At 47.2% G+C, this 15402-nt stretch overlaps 1 pseudogene; it reads right to left on the bottom strand.

The window, feature by feature from the left end:
- LOC124660447 overlaps window positions 1-8975 on the bottom strand; it is a 51692-nt pseudogene extending 42717 nt beyond the window's left edge.
- Window positions 8976-15402: the final 6427 nt, after the last annotated feature.

Here is a 15402-nt window from a genome sequence, read left to right as displayed (position 1 = left end):
GCAATTGTCTGTTGCTTAGCAACTTAATACTGAATGGGGTTCGGATGATAACTTCGAAGGTGGACTTTTTAGGCATAGATGCAGTTGGATGGCGGTCTATGTACTTTGTCGTAATGCCCAATTAAATCTCACTATATTTATCATATCATGTATATGCATTGTTATGCTCTTCTCTATTTGTCAATTGCCCGACTATAATTTGTTCATCCAACATGCTTTTATCTTATGGGAGAGACACCTCTAGTGAACTGTGGACCCCGGTCCTATTCTTTACATAGCATACAATCTCATCGCAATTGTGTTTTACTTGTTTTCTTTGCAAACATCTTCCACTCGATACGTTTAATCCTTTGTTACAGCAAGCCGGTGAGATTGACAACCTCACCTGTTTCGTTGGGGCAAAGTACTTTGGTTGTGTTGTGCGGGTTCCACGTTGGCGCCGGAATCCACTGGTGTTGCGCCGCATCACATTTCGCGACCATCAACCTTCAACGTGCTTCTTGGCTCCTCTGCGGTTCGATTAAACCTTGGTTTCATACTGAGGGAAACTTGCTTCTATACGCATCATACCTTCCACTTGGGGTTCCCAACGGACGTGTGCATCTACGCGTATCACACCTGTTCCTCGGGCCACAGCACCTTGAAGATCTTGATGGCCATATCGGGCAGATCAGCAAGTTGCCGGTCCACGGCGCGCATGTGCTGGATCCGGGCAGAGAGCGCGACCAAGTAGTCATAAGCATCCCAGGGTGCGTCCAGGTTGCTCATGGACTGCTCGATTCTGCGGTCCCTCACCTTCTTCTGCGCGTGAAGCTGGGAGTCCGGGAAGATCTCTGTGGAAAGAAAAAGAAGAAAAGATAAGAAAATGTTGCCGGAAGGAGAAAGCTTATAAGCAAAAGATAGAAAAGAAAAGGACTTACGGAAGGCGAGTGCATCGGTCTGTAAAACCAGCCGGTCATACTCCTTCTGCTCCGCAGTTAGGAGGGCGACCCGGTCCTCGGCTGCTTTCCGCGCTTTCCTCTCCTCTTCCAGCTCCGCTCGCAGCACTGCGCTGGCATTGGTAGAGTCCTCCAGGACCTCCGACAGCTTGGCCTCGGCTGCTGCTTTGGCATCCTTCAGGTCCTTATCATGCCGGAGCCCACCTTGGATGACCTGGTCCTTGAGCCCCCTGGAGACAAGCTCCTGGGCGTCTAGAGCCTTGCGGTGATCCCGGATGAGCTGCTCCTTTTCAGCTGGAATCCGGAAAAGAAACGTCACCAAAAGTGTAACCGGTAAAACGCAGAAAGGCAAATCAACCGGAAGAGAAATGGTACCTTGAAGGTTGCTGAGCTGGGTCTTGAGGGACTCGATGGAGGCTTCCGGAACGGGTGTTATGCAAAAAATTCGCAAGTATTGAGAAGAAAAATCAATGCGTAAAAATAAGCTGGAGGCACAAGGAGAACAAACCTTGGCAGTGGCTGTGGGCCTCGGCAAGATCCCCGTGCTCCCACAGAATCTCCTCGAAGAGGCGCTTTCGGGCGTCCGCCGTGCTCTGTTCAAGTAAAAATAATAGTATGAAGATGCCGGTTGTTAGTATTTCTAAGGAAGTTTCGCGCTAAGAGCTACGCTCTCAACTCGAAACTCGGGGACTGAGAAGATATACATAATGAAAACCGGCATGATTTAAAAAGAACTTTGAAGTTTGGTAAAACTTACCACCACGTTGTTGGTAGCGTCGTGCCACGCGTTGTCAAATTCTTTAACCGCACGCCGCAGCCGGCTGAAGTGTTGCGCAGTGTTCCGGGGGCCCGAGGGGTCAATCGTCGGCATCTTATCCTTCCCCAGCCCGCGCGTTGCCGCGGACACATCCGCTTGATTCCACTTCTCAACGTAATCAAGGAGATGCCCCAGGTTGGCTCCTCCGCGGGTAAGTTCGGTAATCCGGCCCAGCGGAGCTGAAGCCGTTTCCCCGGCAACTATGGCAGCTTGGCCAGCGTGCAGTACGAGGGACTGCGCGCCGGAGGCGAGGGAGCCGGTTGAGATGGTCACCGCCGCAGGCTTGGTTTTGGCCGCTGCGGGCTCTTGGCTTGGCGGTGGAGTTGGCGGCTTGGCCGTAGCAGGCCCTCCGGATGAGCTTGCCGGAGGAGACATTGGCGAGGTCTTGGGCGGCGTGGAAGCGTCAGGCGCGTCCTGCGCTGGAGTAGAGCCTACCGGCGCGGAACATTCCGGCACGGTCTTGGATGGGGAGGAAGCGGAAGCTTTCTTCTTCTTTTTCTTGGGAACGGTGGTAACCAAAGGTTCCACCCTCCCGGCAGCTTCGGTGTTGGCGTCGGTGTTGCTGGCGCCGGTATCTGGGTTCTCTGGAGGGGAGATGATGTCCTCCTCCGCGCGGTGATCTGAAGGTTCAGGGGCCGCGCGCCCCGCACTTGCTGTGCCCCCCAGAGGGGAGGCAGAAGAGTTGCCGGTACCGGATGGTACTGGACTTTGTTGAGGAGGAGGTGAAGGCCTTGCGGCATCTTCAGAGCTCTCTGGGCGCATGCCGGAGGCGCTCTTGGAAATCTTGAGCGCGGGGCTGAAAGAGATAGAAAAAAGATGATTGGAAAAACCAGTCGGAAGAAAGAAGTATGTATAACAAAACCACAGAAAAAATAGAAGCTTACCCGTCAGCGACCGGCATCTCATGCTTCCGGTATTGCCTCACAGAGGGCTTCTTCGGGCGTTTGGCGGGCGGCGCTTGGCTCGAGCCGGTCTCCGGCTCCGACGCCTTGTGCTTTTGGCCGCGGGTGGTGAGTTTGTCAAGAAACTCTTGGCCGACCTCGGCCTGCAGTGGAACCACGCGCTCCAGAACCTGCGGGTTGGCGCTGGCTGAGGGAGCGTCTACAAAAAGATAGACTATGAGAAAACAAAAAAGCTAAGTATCTCAAGTATGGTGACCTCGTCGTCCGAACCAGAGTCATTGGTTGAAAAGTTACCGGGGCGTGGAGTGTGGGTCCGGCCCATCTTGAGTTCCTTCGGTGGCACGTAGGGGTCCGGGTCGACCTCGTCCAAGTGCCGCTTGCGGCGAGGACCTCGTTTCTCCGCAGCGATACGAGGAAAGCGCTCCTTGGCCTGAAAAAAGGGAAAAAAGAATGGTTAGCTACACATCCAAAGCTTACCGGAAAGAACAATCCGGATTGCACAAGCGCTTACTGCCTGAGTCGGATGGTTGGTGGAACTGAGAGGAAGGAAACCCCACTCCCAGTCCATAGGCATGTCTGTCTGGCAGATCAGCTTAGCCTTGAGGACCACGTCCTCTTTGCTCAGTTGGATGCCGGTGATCATGGTGGGGTCGCCGGGGCCGTATATCTCACTCATCTTGTGAGAGCGGCGCTGAAGGGGAAGCACCCGGCGTGAGATGAATGTCCGGATGATGTCATCCGAACAGATGTTGGTGTCCTTCATGAGTTGACCCATGAAGCGCACAATCCGGTTGGTTTCTATATGAGTATCCTTCGGATTTTAGCTCCAATTGACCCTCGACGGTGGTCCCGGCTGGTAAGACGGCAGATTGATGAGATCTGCGGCATCTTCGTTCTTCACGTAGAAGAAGGTCTCTTGCCACGCCCGGCATGACTCGAGACCGGAAAACTTAAAAAAGGGGCTCCCTTGGCGGGAGCCGATGATGCAAGACCCGCATTGAACGGGGGGTTTGGGCTTAGGAATTTCCTTGCCCTGGACGGAATTGATCCGAAGAGAGAAAAAGCGAGCGAAGGTCTCGCGGGTGGGGCGGAGACCCATGTAGGCCTCCATGAAAGTTGCGTAGCATGAGAGGTAGAAGACGGCGTTGCCGGGAAGATGATGAGGTTGAAGTTCGTAAAAGTCAAGGAAAGAACGGAAGAAGTCGGAGGCAGGAAGGCCGAAGCCGCGCTCAAAATGAGCACGAAAAACCACATGTTCCCCCGGTTCGGGGTTGGGTTCCACTTCGCCGCGCGAAAGCCGGCAGATCACCCCAGCCGGTACCCTCCGGGAGCGGTACAGCCAGTCAATCTCCGGCTGCTTCACGTCAGAGCCTTTCCAGGCTCCGCGGGTGACGGACAACAGGTCCACCCCGGAACCTTGGCCGGAGCTCCTGGCCTCCTGGCCTTTTCCGGTATCGGCTTTCGGAACGTTAGAAGAAGATGCCATCCGGGCAAGCTCAGCTTCTAATCCGTCTGAGTGCTGGTTGGAAGAAGCTTGCTCTCCGAAAGATACCGACAGAGTCTTGCTGCCGGCTGGTTCAGACAAATACTCCTCGCTAGACATGCAAGTTGGAAGACACCGGAAATCTACCTAAAAACCGTTTTCCCAAGATCTAGCCTCGCGTGAAGATCTACGAGTAAGAGAAAAATCAAAGGAAAAGGCAAAGTAAATCTTCTACCGGCCCAAGAACAAGAAGGTAAAGGGGAGAGAATAAAGAGGCATTAGGGCGAACTTGGAGCGGCGGAGGACGCAGACGGCGGCGGTCGCCGGTGAGAAGGCGAGGTCGCAGTAGAGGAAGACGAGGAGCAAAAGTCGCCGGAGAACGCCCGAAGCAGGAACTGCGGGGGTGTCGAAGGAGTTCACTACACGGCGGAGTTCGACGGTGTTGCTGCAGAGTTTCGATGGCGAGAGGTTCTCCGACGACGAACAGTGGCGGCGAAGGCGCAATGGGGCGAAGAGCTCTAAGTACGCAAGGGAGTTGTGAATGCGGAGAAAGGGAGAAGAAGGAACCGCTCTCCCCTTAAATAGGAAGAGGGAGTAGTGGGCCGGAAACCGTCGGGCCGCAGCGGTTCATCTCATGGGCCGTCACGTGGCATAGAGATACACGCGCGTAAGTCAAAAAGCCACAGGGTCGCCACATGGATCCGGAATGGCCGAAGGGATCCGGTGTGGCACATTAAATGTTGGCGTAGAAGTTGAAGGGAAGTGACCCCTGACACTGGCGCGTCAGATACAGTGCACATGTCTCTGACAGGCACTGTACCCGAGAAATCCTCGACTTCGCCGAGGAAGGTTTAAATGTCAAAGATACCGGTGCGATCCGGAGAAAAAGAGGAAGTTCGGCAGCGATGCCGGAAAGTTCTATCCGGGTGCCGGAAAGATTAAACCGGTACCTTGGGAGATGGGAACCTGGCATGGCCCGTCGGATGAGATCCACCGGACTATACCAGCTTCGGGGACTAATGTTGGGGGGATGACCCCCCGGTATGCGAAAGGCATGCCAAACCTGATGGTTTGGGATATCAAGATACCGGTTTAAAGTTAATCCGGACTGTGAACTTAAGCGATTGGCTAAGGAAATCTATGCCGGTATGCCCAGGAGGGGTATGCCGGAATGAGCTAAGAAGTTACCGGATTACCGGTATAGGCTACACTGTAGCACGTCGGCAAGACTGGTCAAAGATCCTCTCAAGAGCTAGAGGACAAGGATGACCTAAGCAAAGTAACTTTAAAAGAAGCCACGACGCCAAAGCGAGAAGGTGACGTTGAAAGCATCCGGAGGACGTTAGCCTCCCTGATTAAAGAAGATACCGGCGTCACCGGTGATTAAAGTAGCTTTGTAAAGTAGTTTGTCTGTTCAAAGATGCCATTAGGGTTTATTAGGGTTCCTTCCCCTGTAAGCCACCCTCTCCCCTAAATAAGGAGAGGGGGCATGCTCCTTCGCGGGCATGTAAGCACTGACGATCAATAGAGAGATAGTGAACAACCTTGTATCCAAAAACTTGTAACCCTGTTTGATCATGGAATAGAGAGATCTAGTGCAGAGTTCTTCCTTGTGCCTTTCTTCTTCTACCTCTGGCCTAGGCCAAGTTCTTGAGGAAAGCATCTGGAAGTTCATCCAAACTGATCAACAACCCTCCCCCGAATCCTCTAGCGTCCATTCGGCCCCAACTTAAGCCATCCCATGGCATATGTCTGTTTGCCACGCCGACAGTATGATGTATTCGTTTCCTTATGTTTCCTTTTTCTTGGTTTGGTAGACATATCCTTCACATAGAAAACCTGGGCCACATCCTTTGCTAGGACGAATGGTTCGTCTATATACCCAAGATTGTTGAGATCCACTGTTGTCATTCCATACAACTTGTCTACCTGAACCCCGCCTCCTGTTTTCTTGACCCATTTGCACCTAAACAAAGGTCCATAGTCAAGTTCCCCTATATCCTCTATGTAACTATAATATGTGTCATTTGGGCCATTGTTGTTTATTGCATCAAAGTGGACACCACTGTTTTGGTTGGTGCTCTTTTTATCTTGGGCAGTCGTTTAAAATGTATTCCCATTTATCTCGTACCCTTGGAAAGTCAATACAGTCGAAGATGGTGTCTGGGCCAACAAATACAGCTGATCTACAATACTGTTGTTATTCATGAGATGTTTTTGCAACCAACCGCCGAATGTCGACATGTGTTCACGTCTAATCCAATCGTCCGACTGCCTCGGGTTCTGGGAGCGTACAAAATTCTTGTGGTCATCGATATACGGAGATACCGAGGTGGAACTTTGTAGAACTGTGTAGTGTGCTTGAGTGAAAGAAATCCAGTCCCTACATATCATTGATTTTCTTCCTAGCGTGCCTTTTCCACTTAGTCTCCCCTCATGACGCGATTCAGGAACACCAATCGGCTTAAGGTCAGGAATAAAGTCAACACAGAACTCAATGACCTCCTCTGTTCCATAGCCCTTTGAGATGCTTCCTTCTGGCCTAGTACGGTTATGAACATATTTCTTCAAGACTCCCATGAACCTCTCGAAGGGGAACATATTGTGTAGAAACACAGGACCGAGAATGGAAATCTCATCGACCAGGTGAACGAGGAGATGCGTCATAATATTGAAGAAGGATGGTGGGAACACCAGCTCAAAACTAACAAGACATTGGACCACATTATTCAGCAACCTCGGTAGAATTTCTGGATTTATTACCTTCTGAGAAATTGCATTGAGGAATGCACATAGCTTCACAATGGGCAGTCGATCATTTTCAGGTAGAAGCCCCCTCAATGCAATCGGAAGCAACTGCGTCATTATCACGTGGCAGTCATGAGACTTCAGGTTCTGGAATTTTTCTCTGCCATATTTATTATTCCCTTTATATTGGAGGAGAAGCCAGACGGGACCTTGATGCTGCTCAGACATTTAAAAAAGATTTCCTTCTCTGCTTTTGTAAGAGCGTAGCTGGAGTAATAAAGTCCTCTATCTTTCTCATTCATTTTGTCGGGGTCTTTCATACGTTGCTGGTCCTCCCGTGCTTCTGGTGTATCTTTTGACTTCCCGTACACGCCTAGGAAGCCTAGCAGGTTCACGCAAAGATTCTTCGTCACGTGCATCACATCGATTGAAGAGCGGACCTCTAAGACTTTCCAATAGGGTAGATCCCACATGGCCGCGTGTCCGGCAGCGTCATTCGGAACAGACCGTCCACCAGGACCCTTTCCAAATATTACTTCTAGATCCTTGACCATACCAAATATATCAGCACCATTACGGTCGGCAGGCTTCTTCCGGTGATCTGCCTCACCCTTGTAATGCTTGCATTTCTTTCTTACGGGATGGGTATGCCTAAGAAATCGACGATGCCCTAGGTACACAACCTTCTTACATTTATCCAAATAATCACCTTTGAGCTCATCTAAACAGTGCGTGCATGCATTGTATCCCTTGTTTGACTGTCCTGAAATGTTACCAAGAGCAGGCCAATCATTGATGGTTACGAAAAGCAGCGCTCGTAGGTCAAATTCCTCCTGCTTGTGCTCGTCCCACACAGGTACACCTGCTATGGACCACAGTTGTAGAAGTTCTTCGACTAATGGCTTCAGGTACACATCAATGTCGTTGCTAGGTTGCTTCGGGCCTTGTATGAGCACTGGCATCATAATGAACTTGCGCTTCATGCACAACCAAGGAGGAAGGTTATATATACAAAGAGTCACAGGCCAGGTGCTATGGCTGCAACTCTGCTCTCCAAAAGGATTCATGCCATCTGTACTTAGACCAAACCTTAAGTTCCTTGCATCATCTGCGAAGTACGGGAAATGTCTATCGATTTTTCTCCACTGAGACCCATCAGCAGGGTGTCTCAACATCTCGTCTTTCTTACGGTCTTCTTTGTGCCATCGCAACAACCTAGCGTGCTCTTTATTTCTGAACAAGCGTTTCAGCCGTGGTATTATTGGAGCATACCACATAACCTTGGCAGGAATCCTCTTCCTGGGACGCTCGCCCTCAACATCACCCGGGTCATCTCGTCTGATCTTATACCGCAATGCAGTGCACACCGGGCATGCATCCAAATTCTCATACTCACCGCGGTATAGGATGCAGTCATTATTGCATGCATGTATCTTTTGCACATCTAATCCTAGAGGGCAGACAACCTTCTTCACTTCGTACGTACTGGCGGGCAATTCGTTACCCCTTGGAAGCTTCCTCTTCATTATTGCCAGCAACTTTCCAAATCCTGAGTCAGTGACACCGTTCTCTGCCTTCCATTGCAACAACTCCAGTGTGGTACTTAACTTTTTATGGCCATCTTCGCAAGTTGGGTATAACAATTTGTTGTGATCCTCTATCATCTGGTCGAAGACCAACCTTTCCTTTTCAGTTTCACATGCTATCCTTGCATCAGCAATGGCCCGACCAAGATCATCATCAACAGGCTCATCTGGTGCCTCTTGATCTTCTGCTTCATTGTCTTCATTGTATGCAGTATCACCGTATTCAGGGAACATGTGATAGCTGTCATCATCCTCTTCCTCTTCTTCATTGCCTTCCATCATAACCCCTCTTTCTCCGTGCTTGGTCCAACAATAGTAATTGGGCATGAAACCGGATCGCAGCAGGTGGCCGTGAATGGTACTCGAGTGAGCGTAATTTACGATATTCTTACAGTTAACACATGAACAATACATAAAGCCACCATGTTTGTTCGCCTTAGCCACGGCGATAAAATTCTCCAGGACCGAAGTGAACTCGTCAAAGCGTCAGTCAATGTACATCCATTACCGATTCATCTGCATGATATAATTAAGCTTATCAAAAACCATTACAGAAAATCACGATTAGTGAAACGATATATATATATATACACATGCAGTTTATCAATGACAGATGAAAGGATAAAGTTGTTAACCTTGATCGAGAAGAGAAAAAAACAGATAAGTGCGGCTTGTTTTGTATGAACTCAAGTGGCAAAACCTCTTAGGCAATTCATCGAACACCTCTTGTGCATGTGATGAGAGCAAACAACATACACCCCTTCTTGTGATTTAAAGTGGAAAAATGGCTAAGTGTGGCTCACCTTGGGCAGAGGCAAGTTTATATAGGCTGATGGCGAGTTTGTCCCAGTTGGTAATCCAAACCGGGTCCAAAGGGGGGCCTTTGGACCTGGTTTGTGATACAAACCGGGACCAAAGGCAGGCGAGCCCTGACACGGCCTGCCGCGGTTTGTATCACAAACCGGGACCATTGCCCCTCATTGGACCCGGGTTGCTTCAAAACGGTGACATTTGCTGCCAGGGGCTTGGGACGAAAGGCCTATTCTCCACGGGTGTAGTATGATATTCTTATTACATTTATCAATCTGTAGAATCTCAATAAAAATCTATATCCAAGATTTATTTGCATTATTTAGTTCTACGTGCTATGATACAGTGTCTACCTGTGATACCACTATTCTCTCTCTCTCATTATTAGTCGCAGGGCCACGTCAGTTGTTTTGCATGCATGGAATGCATGATACTACCTATGACTAGAAGGTTTTTTTTCTCTATATACATAGGTACCAAAATGTAACCAGAAAAATCCAATATTTACAAAAGAAAACTGGTGTACTCAAAATATAATTAGTACTTGGGATCTAGCTCCCAAAAAAATGCGCAAATAATAAATATATGCTTCTCTGCATTGGCATATTAGTGGAAGATCTTAAATCTCATGAATTAGTATAATGTAGGTGGAACACATCTAAAGGTACTACTAAAGGTTCTGAGTGAATTTATCTTGAGCTAAATTTTCCCTTGTATTTGTACATCGGTCTAAACTTGTCTCCCTAGGCTCTAACCCATCACAAAATCAAAATTCCAATTGCGGTATCCAAGCTGATCACTACATTAAACCTGAACTGCTCGACACTGCCTATAAAAACCAAGAATTATAGTCCCGTGGCAAACTTCACCTCACATTTAATCAGTCGACTACTACGAACATAAGTTTCTGCAGTGTGGATCCAATTGATTTAAGCAAAACACTCACCAAGCATGAGTTTCCCATCTCTGCCAGCCTCATTCATCCGTCCATTCATTACGCTAATGCCCTCCTTCAGCCCTATCAGACCACCCCTGCAACACCAATCAAAATTCAGCATGTAATATTTCTGAAGCACACTGGCTATCCGAGTGAAACAAAGATGATGCTAACCTGCATAAACATCTAGAAAAAAAATGCAGAGAGAGGATGTCATTTACCTGAATCAGGTCAGTGAGCTCCACCCCGGCTTATCATACTTATGTGCACCATTAGGAACCATCTTCGCCCATGCCATAGCAGACCCCACATCTTGAGTAAGAGCAAGCTCGTACTGGCCTCTGCTAGAACTCGCAGCTTGCACCATAAGCAAAGAAAACGTATTAGCGCTCATGTGGACAATTCGTCAAACACCTCTCAAGCATAATTATTATGAAGCCAGACAAACTATATCCAAAGGAAATCAGATCAATCAGCGTCACGTATTAGACTAAGGAGACATCGCTTTGCAGTGGCCACACATATAAAGCACTAAAATTGGATGGGGAGAAAGATAAAAATGTGAGAGGTGGGAGAGGAATAGGAGAAGCCACGAGCACCTAATCTTGCCTAGGTCAGTGAGGTTGAACGTGCCGGCGAGGTGGCTCAGCTGCGTATCAATCTCTGCGCGTCCGTGCTACTCATGATGACGCATCCACTTGTTGAGGACGTCCTAGCGGTCCGCGCTCCTCTGCTTTAGCGCTGAGATGTAGGGTGCCAGCAACTGCAGAGCGGTAGCGGCCGAGGAAGACGAACCTTGCCGAGGTTAGGACCCATCGATGCGGGTCCGTTCTGCCTGTCGCGGCCACCACGCCGTTGACCGTGTCTGCGCGACTCCTGCGCGCTCGCGCCTCCACCGGCGGCGCCGCTCCCGCGCAGCCGCGCCTCCACCCAACGGCGCCGTTCCCGTGCAGCCGCGCCTCCGCCGACGGTGCCGCTCCCGGCTGTGCACGAGCCTTACCGGAGGAGGAGGGAGAGGCGTGAGGAGTGGTGAGGGTGCGGGGATTAGGGATGGGGAGGCGGCGGTGAGTGGGGAGTGCCGGGAGGCAGGTAGGTTTCACCGTCGCTTTTCTATTTATATGACCATGGTAAAAACGAATTAACGGTTAGATTTACTTGGTGGTAAAATCTAATGGCTAATCAAATCTGATTTACCTAAGTGCCCCATGAGGGTGCCTCTATTATACCTTTAGATATCTTCATTGTGGGTATCATGCATAGATACATGAGGTAGTATCATAATTTTATCATATTTGATGTTTTGTAGAATCTTAATGTAAATTCATGTATTTACCATCTCAATGTAATTTTATGATATTTAATATGTCATATCAGTATGTGTGCTGTCCTTGAAGTATGGATGCCATCTGCGGCTGTTTCGTATCTTGCTTGGTGTTTCACCAGAGGGAGGCTTGACCATATCTTGCCTTAGCTCTTCAATTGCATAAAGAGTATGATTGAAATAGCATGAAATAGTTTCTATGGATCTCCTAAATGTGTTATGAATAAGTCGGAACCTCTGATTATGAACAATAACATGAAGAAACATAGCAACTTGCTCTTCCACACATGTGTGGATGCTATCTTGCAAAACCCTCTCTCCCTAAACCTATTAACAAGTTCAAAGAAGAGGGCTCTTTTCATCTGAAGAATCTGAACAACCTCTATATCATTCGAGTTGTAGATGTAGTTCAGATTGACAATCCTTTCTTGATCTTGGACAAGCATTGGACCATAAGTTACTCGTGGATAGGTAGCTCTCATAGATGATCTTTTGTGAAGGAGTAAGATCCAGACCTGAATCATAGCTATCAATGCTGATGTCTAGTGGACGAGACTCATCTGGTCAGCCTAGGCAATGTGATCTAATAAGAGTGTTCGCTAAATCTACCGTACAAGCTAAGAACTAATGTTGGGACAAAATAAATGGGAGAACATGGTGATTTGTCTTTGTCATTGCGCACGAGGGGGAGTTGACGGGGTCAGAGAAGAAGAAGAGCTCACCCGTGGCTCACGGGCCGGAGACGAAAGAGATCAGCTGTTGTGATGACCTATGTGGGACAAAAAGAAGAGCATGCATGTGGATCCTGCGCCGGAGTGCGATAGATCTGCCGAACCACCGCCGCCGCTAGTGTCAAGAGCGAAAAATGGGATTGTTTTGCTGAGAGGTGACCGAAGAGAGGAGGTGGCATTAGCTATACTGCGACACACAGCTGGTGATTTCTGTTTCTCCCCGCCATTTCGCGTCGGCCTCCCCGCGCACGCTGTTTATGTTTTCCTCACGGCTGGCGTCTGCATGTGAACTGGGCGCTGTTTCTACTTTCCTCATGGCTGGCGTCTGCATGTGAACTGGGCGCGTGGTCTGCTGCCGTCCGAATAATTTGGGCATAGGCTGCCTTTTCGTTCTGTTTGCAAGGATGTGACACATTGAAAGACGCATCCCCTACACACGCGAATCACGCTCATGGGAGCACCATGTGCGCAAATGTACGTGAAGATGATTTTATTCAAGGACAAATGTGAACACGGTTGTTCAAACCCTGATGTGTGAAGTCGTTGATAGGTCCAGGGGTAGGGATCGATTGATAAAATTAGAACAGTGTGTTTCTCCCACCTTTTGCACGGAGGGGGCCCTTATATTATCTTGTTGCTGTCGAAAAGGTATAGCAATTTGGTACTCTGGTAGTCTTTTCATGTGTTTTTTGCACCGTGAAAAGCGGGGACGTGCTTCTACAAAAAAGATAGCACGTCTTACTGGTATGCCTAGTATAAAATCTTTTTACGCACACATCTCTTATCTACACCCTTTGTACCAAATTATGAAATGTTTTAGATATCTAAATATGGGTTATATATATGTACATATCGAAAAATGCCTGGTTACATATACTGAAATAAGTGAACACGCACACTAAAACGGACCTACAGATGTTAACAATATTATAATTTGCAATGGATGGTGTACAACTCCTCCCTGCCGGTTTAAAGGGGTAATAGCCATTTTGGAGAGATACAAAATAATTAGGTTAATTTATGAATTAATGGCCCCAAATTAATTTCACTGTGCCCCTTTCCCTGTCTCTCTCTTCCTCCGCCTTTTTGGGGTTTCTTGTGTTTCTGGTGTGTGAAACCGAATGACCAATGCATACGATACATCCTCGTCTCCGTTTATGGATGAGTAGTTAATCTTGGGCATTACAAGCAATATTCTATGGGCAATTATTATCTTATCTCTCCTTGTGTTACGTTTTCGATAAATGGTGCTCTATTACTCAAAAGTTTTAAACATTACACCCAGTCTCTGCATAACTAAGATGCACACATCCGTTCGAGTATCTAAAAGAATCAAAAACCACAAAGTAGTAAAAAAGATCCAACTAAATTAAACTGCATTGGCTACAATCCGACGACTATGCAGCCACCCATGTTGGAAAATAAACTCCTTGACCGTATTCTTCAACCGTGTAGACACCTTCGTAAAGAGGCCTCGGTCCTCCAAGCGTTGAAGTGGAGACCATGAACGGAGCAAAGCCGTACACCGGTAAATGATCTGCAATAGAGAACAATTTTTATCATTAAAAAACTTGTCATTTCTACACAACCAAAGCGAACATACAACCGCAATCACGCCCACTCTGATAAGCGTTTTATACCTAATATCGACCCCATGAAGCCAATTGCCAAAAATATTTGCAATGTTACGAGGTGGATATAAGGTAGAACCTATCTGAATGATTGACCATATAGACCTAGTAACCCGACAGTTAAAGAAAAAAGTGTTTGATTGTCTTCTCTTCGTGACAGAAACACATTTCTTACATCCTGTTTTGCAAGGTTATCTTTAGTTAGAATCACACCCCGACGAAGATACCATGCAAAGACCTTTGTTTTAAGAGGTATCTTCATCTTTTAGATGGATTTATTATTGACAACCGGTTGAGTGGGCATAATTAATATTTTGTACATGGAGCTTACCAATAATACACCATTCTTGCTGAGGATCCAATTAAATTCATCAGTCCCCTGCACCAGACGAGGACCGATAAAATCACGCATGAACATCATAGACGGCGGAGAAGCTTCCAACACCTTCTGCAAGGTATCTATCTTATGTCGAACAATATTGTACAAGGCCGAATATTGTTCACGAAGAGTGGTAGTTCCCAACCAACTATCCTCCCAGAACAATATTGTACAAGGCCGAATATTCCTAATGGAGAAAGAACCATATGAGAAAAAGTGTTTTTTAGTTGCCATAATGCCAGCTCAAAAATATGAATCGCTTGGTTTCCAAAGAATCTGAGAGATTGCTTTTGATCGTACATACTTTTTCCGCAATAGTTGTTGCCATACACCATCTTCAGTTAACAACCAGGCCAGCCATTCCCTAGGAAGGCCCTTTTTTAACCTCAAGATCATGAACCCCAAGTCCACCTTGATCTTTGGATGACAAACAACGCTCCATTTGGTCATCCGTTATTTTTTTCTTCTCACTGTCCCCTTGCCAAAAGAATTTTGATGGTAATAATCCAATCGATGCAAGACTCATTTGGGCAACTGAAAAAAATAAATCATATACAATACCATATTTATAAGTACTGAATTTATGAGAACTAATCTTCCTCCTATGGATAGTAATTTTCCTTTACAACAACCAAGACGTTTCTGAAGTCTTTTCTCAACAAGTTTTCATTCAGCCAACGTTAGTCTTCGATAGTGAATCGGAATACCAAGATAGCTAATAGGAAAACAACCAAGCCTACAACCAAATAACTCGGCATATAGGTTGACATAGTCTTTGGCCTCACCAAAACAAAACAATTCACTTTATGAAAATTAATCTTAAGACCTAACAAATGCTCAAATAATGTAAGAATTAACTTCAGATTTCTTGTTTTTTCCAAGTCATGTTTCATAAAAAGAATTGTGTCATCGACGTACTGAAGAATCAATAAGCCCCCATCAACTAAATGAGGAACTACACCTTCAATCTGGCCTTAGGATATTTGGCTTTCGCAAAGTAGCGCATGATTATCTCATAATAATCTAGTAAATTGTATTCCATTTTTATCCACTACAATCTCTTTAGAAAATTTAATTTTGAAATAGAGGTTGGAAACCTAGGCTCTGAATCGAAAAGAT

This window comes from Lolium rigidum, chromosome 6 (assembly GCF_022539505.1).
Source record: "Lolium rigidum isolate FL_2022 chromosome 6, APGP_CSIRO_Lrig_0.1, whole genome shotgun sequence".
NCBI lineage: Eukaryota > Viridiplantae > Streptophyta > Magnoliopsida > Poales > Poaceae > Lolium > Lolium rigidum.
Note: the sequence above shows the minus strand (reverse complement) of the source record. Positions and strands in the feature narration are given on the sequence as shown.